The sequence below is a fragment of the Papaver somniferum genome, chromosome 5 (genome assembly GCF_003573695.1).
Source record: "Papaver somniferum cultivar HN1 chromosome 5, ASM357369v1, whole genome shotgun sequence".
NCBI classification, from domain to species: domain Eukaryota; kingdom Viridiplantae; phylum Streptophyta; class Magnoliopsida; order Ranunculales; family Papaveraceae; genus Papaver; species Papaver somniferum.
In genome coordinates this window covers 193,592,455-193,601,738 of record NC_039362.1, presented here as the reverse complement: position 1 = coordinate 193,601,738, position 9,284 = coordinate 193,592,455, and positions in this window count along the sequence as shown.

Here is a 9,284-nt window from a genome sequence, read left to right as displayed (position 1 = left end):
TATTTTGAAACAACACATAAATATACCTCACAAATGAATTCACTTTTTTCTTCTTCGTCGCCACATCACCTCCCAATAGAAGTCTGCCACATGTCATGAAAATATAAATTCACCCAATGATGTTGTTCCGCGTGTCATAATATGACGAGACATTGTAAAGTATCACCAAATCTCCACTTTCCATAGCATATGAATTTTATTTAGAAAGCATGATATTTTCTTGCATGTGCTGGGTCCCACCTTAACTGTATTTGCAAAATGACGTCATTTGGTTTCAAAAATTCCTTCAGATTCTTTATATAAATATAGCAAGAGAACTTATGTAAGGACAATATATATTAATCTTTCTTTTTTATTCATTTGCACGTGGTCATGGAGGTGATATTCTTCCATTCTTATGCTAACAATAATAAAGTCACTCTTGACCAATCTTAGGTGGCATTAGTGTGCTGACATCGACTTGCCTCACCATGCATTAATTGAGATTAAGAATTGTCTTCCCGTTGTGAACTCGTGAGTGCCAAGCCCACGTCTATAGGAATCGTGAACTTAATTATGTACTCATTTTTCCTTGCAAGTTCATAAGGCTCCGTTTATGTTTGGTGCCGCGCAGTGGTGCTGATACATAGGAATACCAGGCCAGCCACATTTACCCATTGTAGTCGCAAATGTCATTTGTTGTTTATTTAACCACTTATTTTTCAGGTGATTGGATTTGTTTGTAATTCCTGCAAAAGCCTTAAAACAATATTATTAGCCAAAATATCGAGTCCTAACTAATATAAATATGGGCATAAAATGTAGCACTTTCGTGCTTATCACCTCTAAGGCTAAAACCAACCAATTTGTCGGGAATTTCACTCTACTGCAGGTAATTTTGTTTTTAAACTTATGTTATTATGTATATTGTTCACATGTACCCTTATCGTGAACTTAGAAACAAAACTTATTGCTTCACCTTGGAATAGGTGTGGGCTTATGTACACTTCCCCACCTTGTTCAAGGACTGGACCTCCTTGAAGATCAAAGACCTTCCCGAACCCGATACGCCTATAGCTAAGAGATACGAGTTCAACAATACTCCGAAGCCCGGTAACATAGGTCGACTGATCGATATGAGATTGGCTTTGGATGCGATGAGTACCCAAGATGTTATCTTCGACCCTTACAAGGAGGTTAGAGGAAACCGCCAAAATTTTAGGTATGCTAACGTTTCATTCTACCATGGGCCGTTGTTCCACCCAAAAGGATACGTTATGGCCAATCCTACGCGGGTGATGCGCCAACTTGGATTCAAGCAATTATCACATATCAAGACAGACTCTTTTCAATGTTTTGTTCTTGACCTTTCTCGGTTCTTTTCAACTCATAATCGGTTGCATGTAGAGTATGATCCAAAACCGGATCCAACAGATTGGAGGGATAGGGAACCACGTCGTTTGGTAGATATTAGTCAGTGGGATAAGTGGGAGCTTGCGGAAAACGGTGATGAGGTTGATGCCAACTACATGGAAGATTACCTGCAATGTGGATACGAAATCCTTCGTTTGTGGTTGACTTGATAGCGGTTCCTTTCTCGGCCTACCTATTTTGTTTGGAACATGTGCTTCCACGAACCTTTGTTCCGAAATCTCACTTGTGGTTAGATCTCGTTTTTTACTTGCTGCGCATTCTTCTTCACGTTGAGTCATTCCTTTCAATTCTACCCTTTGTTTTCTCCTTGACGTTTTAGTTTGGAGTCTACCTATTGGATCCCCCTTTCCTGGCTCTTCGCTTTGTGTGATCCATGGACGAGTAATTAGCCTTAGTTGGCTCAACAAGACTTGCCGGCATACCGAGGTGCCACGTGTGTAAGCTTCGTAGAATTCCTTTGCTTCGTTCGTATCCCATGGAGATTGCTCGGGATCTCCCGAAGGGGGAGGGTCGAAAGATAGTTGCTTCCAAAACGGATCAATAACCTAAATCGGTATCACTTCTTCATACTTCACAAGCATATGACGACACGGAAGCCCCAATGAGGACATGTCGGGACAAATACACACATCACCCGGTTTTACGTGATTTTTCTCATATTCCATTTGTCTCATCATATGTTTTATTTCCCAATGAGAGACGTTGAATTCTATTCCTTGGAGCAACTTACGATAACGAAGAAATTGAGTCATCCTTTCCACTGAGCTTTTCTCAAAAGCCACCTTGATCCTATTGATATCATCCTTAAAGTATTGCTCCATTGCCTCGGTGACCGTAACCACATTGCCTTGACCGGAATGGATGAGATATTTAAATCTCCCATGATCGGACTCCGCTGCACTAGTTGCTTCAGTCTTGAAGTGTATATACTGGTTTGTCCATGCACGCATAAATTTTTCCTTGAACTTATCCAACCATTGAGTCCGACAATACCAGAAGGCAGTCGGATAAATTTCGTTCCAATCAGCAATAAACTTCTCCAATCTCTTTTCGTACATAACCTCGGCAAGAGACCAATAAACTTTCTCCCAATCTCTTAGAAATTCCAACCACTTTTTATGATTTTTCGCATGTTCTTTGTCCACTCGCTCCTTTATCTTGCCTCTTTCATCTTCTTCTTCTTCGGGGGATAGTTTGTTCTTTCGAACATCTTCCTCTAGTTGAACAATCATTCTCTTCTTAATATCCTCCTTAGTGGGTTCAAACAAGGCATGACAAGTTTTTATGATATTTTGACGTATATGATATGTACATAGGAAATTTTGTGCATCCGGGAAGACGTCGGATATTTCTTTCATTAATGCATCATCTTGATCGGTTGCGATCACCCTCGGAAGTTGATTTTCCCGAAAGAATAATTTCAATTGTCGTAATGCCCAATGATAATTATAGTCCCTCTCGTTTTCCATTAAACACCAAGACAATGTGAATGTTACCTTGTCCGAGGTTTGCCCCACGATGTTGAACAACGACATATTGTATTTGTTTGTCTTGTAGGTACAATCCATCATAAGAACACCACAACATGTATTTTCCAATTTTGAAAGCAAAGGATGCGAAATGAATATTTTAAGGGGCTTCTCGTCGACCCTCTTTTAATGATACGCGTGTAGTTGTATTCCCAATCCATCTTCTCAAATTCTTACATAACGGACCTCCCTTCCCATTCCACCCTTCTAATAGTTGCTTGTGCGCTATAAATTGTACGTAGAGAAGACACGTTGGACTCATCCTTTTCCTCGAAGCCTCTGAGAATTTGTCTCGTTTTGATAAGTTCTTTGGTCAATCTCTTTACATCCTCGAACTCAAAATCTTAAGATTTTACTAACTATTATTAATCACTAATCCTGATTAGTGAGGGATAGATTAGGTAATACGTAAAATACTTAGATAAGGGGTGACCCCGAATTGATATCTGGAACCAATTTTTGTCCTTTTCTTATATCCCTCAATCCCTTTTTTTATCCCCCAATTAATGGTTCTTATTTAAGGGGTTTGAATTTATAACAACTGTTTTCTATTTCAAAAATTAGGTAAATAGATGATTTTTCTTTTGGAGATAAAGAAGGTAAAATTAATTATTTTAGGGAGACCAATTTGTGATAACCGTTTTTGTTAGCATTTTTTATAAAATACTTTAAAATTAATTTTCTTACTAGGTAAAAGGTTATCTAAAACATATTAAATATTATTATGTTGTCATGGTATTTTTTTTAATAGATAAAGGCCTTTAAAAAGGCTAATGATCCCCCTCAACTGTTGGAAGTAACCAAACAGGAGGCACAGACCAGTACATGGTAGAATTGTTGTTTTTTTCCCATTTAGCAAGTTCATGAGCTACATTGTTGCAACTACGAGGTTGAAAACTGAAAATACATTCTACAAATTGAGAAGAAAAGAACTGAATGTCTTTGAAGATAACATCAATGCGGCTGTCTCCATCAAAATATCCTGCAGAGAACTTGTCTATCAAGTTCTTGGCATCACTTTCAATGATGATGTGGGTGAATTTTTCCTTCAGAGCTTTCTGTAGACCTGCCCAAATTCCTCTTGCTTCTGCTTCCTCTGCCGATTGAACATGAAACACCAGTGTTGCACATAGAGAGGCTTTGCAGAAGGAATTTCTCATCGTATATCCTGCACCATTTCCTCCAGATAATTCATCATAAGCACCATCAGTATTACATTTGATCCAACCAAGAAATGGGTACCCATTTTTCACCTAAACTGATAACGGTAGCAAGATTGATGATAGGATTGTTTTTCCTGGTAAGCAGCATCGCCTTAGCTCTATGGATGACTGCTCTATAGTTTTCTTTTTGGTTTTGAAAAATGAGGTTATTTCTACTAGACCACAAAGATCATAATATAGCAACAAACAACATTGATCTTCATCTGGAAGTTTAGTTAAAAAATCAACTAACCAAAACAACAACCAATCAATAAAGGACTTAGCTTGAAAGAACTGAGTGTTTATGCAAAAATCAGACGGATACCATACATGACTAGCAAAAGAATAAGTAACCAAGGCATGCATGACAGATTCATGGGGATGTAAACATCTACCACATTCAACAGACAACATAGGCATTCTAGTATGGAGGACAGTTCTAGAAGGCATAGCATTCTTAGCAGCTCTCCATAGGAAAATTTGAATCCTATGTGGCACTCTAATCTTCCAAATTCTTAGACAAAGATTCTTACAAGGGGAATGGACATTCCAACTTGTCATAGGCTTTAGAGATGTCTAATTTAATGGCAACTATGCCCTCAGTTTTATCATTATGGTTAACAGCATATATATCCTCATTAACCAGAAGAATATTATCAGAAATACTCCTTTTAGGTATAAAGGCACTTTGTTGTTGGGATATAATGTTATTCATGAAAGGTTTTAATCTATTAGCCAAAGTTTTAGAGAGGATTTTATACACAAAGTTGCAAAATCCTGTAGGTCTATATTGAGTGACAAGTTCAACAAGGGGGACTTTAGGAATGAGAGATATATTAGTGTGATTATTAACTTTTCCTATATGCCCAGTTCTAAAACAAGTCTGAGTCATGTCAATGACAGTCTCACCCACAATATCCCAATGTTTTTGATAAAATAAACCAGTAAACCCATCAGGGCCTGGAGCTTTCTTCCCCCCCATTTGAAAAACAACATTCTTTATCTCCTCAGGAGTAAGAGGAAGATTCAGAATGGAATTATTCTCATCAGAGAATTTAGGAGGGAGAGATTGAAGAATCTCATCCTGAAATTGTTGAGGATGTGAGGAATAAAGGTTTTTGAAATAATCTATAAAAGAATCACCAATACTAGCTCTATCAGTTAGAATATCATTGGATGCATTCTTGATCCAGTTAATAGCATTCCTCTTTCTTCTAAACAAAGTAACTCTATGGAAGTAAGGAGAGTTCATATCTCATTCCAATAACCAAACCTCTATATATTTGTCTTTCCAATAAAGTTCTTCAAGATTATATAGATACTCCAACCTATTCTTGAGTCTGGAAGTAGTGCTAGAGTCAGTGGCATTAGATATTTGCACATCATATAGCTCTTTCCTTATTGTATATATATTGGTTTGAATATTACCAAAAGAATTTTTATTCCAATCTCTTAGACCCTTTTTAGTACTAAGCAATTTAGCTATTAGTTTATAGGCAGGGTATCCCAAAACATGAGTAGACCAAGAGTTGACAATAATATCTCTACAAGTAGGGTCTTCTATCCACATAGCCATGAAATGAAACGGTCTAGGCATACAAACATCCTCATAATTAAAACCTATATGCACGGGACAATGATCAGAAGAGTCTCTAGGCATATTGTTAACACACAATTTAGGGCATAAAGTCTCAGCAATAGGATTAACAAAACATCTATTAAGTCTTTCCAGAATAAGGTCAGGGCCCTGTTGCATATTAGACCAAGTGAATCTAGGGACAAAAAATCCAGGATCATGTAAGTTAAAGGTATTGCAAAAGTTCCTAAGATTAAAGAAATCATCATCATCAAGAGATAGACCACCATTCTTATCCTTAGGTCCTAAGAGAGCATTAAAATCACCAACAAAGAAAACAGGTTCATCAGTTGGGGGTTGTGGTTGCTGACATTGTTGTTCCCAAAAGGCTTGTCTAAGGCTCCTATTTGGTTCACCATAAACAAAATGAATGTGACATGTTTTGGAATGGATAATATCAGTAGAAGTGACATGGATACCCCTTAGACTAGATTCAATAATGTTAAGGTAGATTTCTTTTTTCCAGGACAACACTAAACCTCCACTTCTTCCAACACTTGAAACACTAAAGGTACATGGAAAACCCATATTCTTCAATCTCCTAGAAGCCATCTCTTTGTTCATTTTTGTTTCAGATAGGAAAATGATATCAGGATTAACATTCCTACATGATAAGCTAAGTTCCTTATTAGTTGATTTTTTCCCCATACCTTTAAGGTTCCATATGACCATATTGACATTGTTAACAGGGAATTGTCCTAGAATAGCAGGGGTAGTATCAGAATCAATAAATGGGTTGGGGTTATGAGAATGTACCTGATTGGTGGGTGTGGATCCACCACCAAGGAAAGCTGCGGATTGATCACCGGATTGAGAAGCTTGTTTAGAGGAATTCAGATTAGGAATGGCAGCAGGGCGAGGAGAATTATTGCGGACACCATTGTTTCCTGAAGCAGTATCAGAAGGTACATTGTAAGTTCCATAGGGATCAACCAAGGTATGGGTGTTGAGGGTGCAGTTAGAAAGATCAATGTTGGGTAGCTCTCCTATTTTGGTAATAGGAGGGCATAGTTCGGTATAATTTGGTTCATCAGCATTTTGTTCTTCTGGAATAACCACGATACTTGCCAATGTAGAATTACTAGCTCTGGTTCTTTTCCTTAGATCAACTCTCGGGTTGATCTTTCTTTTGAGATTCAAGAGAGCATCTTGCTCAGTAGAAACAGTGGAACCTCTGGTGATAATTGGGTTTGGATAAGGTAAGGCTGTTGTTTTGAATCTTCTTGATGAGTTGGTGGTTCGGATCAGAACGAGTGGAACCGATTCAGAGACAGAAACATCAGCTTCCACAGTGACATTTTGAGTTGTAAATTGCTTAAAAATAATGGGTAGACTATTGTTAAGCTAAGTAGAGTTCTGTTGAATTGGCCCAACATCAAAAATCTTTAATGCAGTAGATCTATTGACGAACGGGCCCATTTGAAACATATTGGAAGTGCCTTCTTGAGCTATTTTGCCAGATTGTTGAGGTATTGCAACTGCTTTTTCTTTATCTTCTACTGGAGTGATGATGGAATCAAATTGAGTATCAGGGATGATATCAGTAGGTTGTGAAGGATTATCCTAGATTTCATTTGTTTGTTGTGTTGTTCTAGCTTGGGTAGAAGGAGAAGGCATCATAAGTTTGGAAACAGCTGGGAGAGTATATTTGGTGCCAAATGGGGATGCATCTTTGATTGCTTTTTGCTTTTGTTTCCAAGATGGAAAATTTGCATCCTTATGATCGAGAATTCTACAAGAAGAACAGTAGTATCTCGACACTTTAACGCATCAACATTCAATTAGGAATGGTTGTCTTCTCCTTTAAGTGAATAAGGGAATACCAGTTGGGAGAGCTTTCCTCACATTTATTTTGACTCAAACTCTGACATTTTTCTTCAGGGGATGATTTCCTATAGTTAAGGTGAGCTTCTGTAGATCTTCAAATTCGGTACATTCTTTGGGGATGTTGCATAAGATGAACCACACTATTTCTTCATCAAAGGAGATCTGATGATTCGCCGTCCATCCCAACTGTGGAACTACTTTTAAGACCATAAGGTAGCCACATAAAAACCATGGCCTCTGAATGTGGATTCTGTTGAAATCATCTTCCAACAAGAAGCGAATGAGGACTTTGTTCCTTTGACCACTGAAAGTAAAAACGGTGGGTTTTTGCTAAAGAGGCCAGTAGTTGCATATGTAAAATCTGATAGAAGAAGTAGGAACAAGAGTTTCACAGCAAAGGTATCCAACCATGCACCATTTCCAATTAATGTCTGATTCAGCTAAGATAACAGTTTTGCCTATGAATACTGGTTCAGTTAAGGTGGATGGTAGAGACAATTTTTCTGCCATTTGAGTGGTAAGATTTTGTATATCAAGATTTGGGTTGTGATGATTTTCTGGTGGTTATGAGTGTTCATCCGATATTTAATCAAAATGATAAAGAATGAGAGTAAATGTTGGTAGAGCTAGATATTATGAATAAAATAAGAAAGATAGCAGTGATATCAGAGGAAGTGTTATCCTGAAAAATAATGAGGAAAGTGGTAATAGTAATGTGACCACAGTTCTTCTCTTTGTTTCTGGTTTGAATTTTAAAAGTAGTAGGGGAATCTGATACTTTAAGGTTAGGAAAGTTTTTAGGAAAAATTTGGTGTAAGAGAAAGTTGGTAAGGTGTGTGTTGGTATCCGGGGGGCAGGATGGGTTACAAGAGTAGTCCATTTCCTTCCTTTTGGTTATGAGAATCCACTGATGTTTGGTGGAGGTAGTCACGTGAAATTTTCTGTTTGATATACAAGGCTGGCCGAGTACTAAAGTATTAGAAACATTACAAACAAAAATTTGATATGTGATGATGACCAAAGAAATTTTTGGTGAACCATAAATATGGTTGTCTTCTTTTGAATATATATCATGATGGTACAAAATTCCAAATGCCATAATGGTATCCAAAAGTGTTTCTCTAATGGTGGTGGAGTTAAGGCATTGTTTGGTTTGGTACTTTCTGGGTTTACAAATATGAGGGTTATGATGTGTAGGAAAAAATTGAGAGTACGTATGGATCAAGTTGAGGATGGGTACAATGCATCTGGATAACCTGCTACAAGTAGCAATGGTGCCTCTCAACATGTTTTGCCTCTTCCTAATCTGCATACGACATAAAATCTTAATTAGACCCCAATAAAACCTATCAAAAACAGATGACCTACCAAAAACTTCCTTAATGGTAGTTCCAAAGGAATTAATGAATAAGGGTGGATTTAGGTTTTGAAAACAGGGTTGCATGGGGGTAATTATGGCCTGAAGAGACTAAAAAATATGCATGGCTTTGAATGGGCGAAGTAAACAAAGCGACATGACGCTTGACCAAGTGCCATAAATGGTAATGAATAGGAATTTTAAGGAGATTATAAGGGGGTTTGAAGGTAATATTAGATGATTCATAGAGTTTTCTTTTGTTTTTATGGTCAGAAGATGAAAGAATTAAGAAACCACTTAAAGTTAGAAATGGAAAGTGA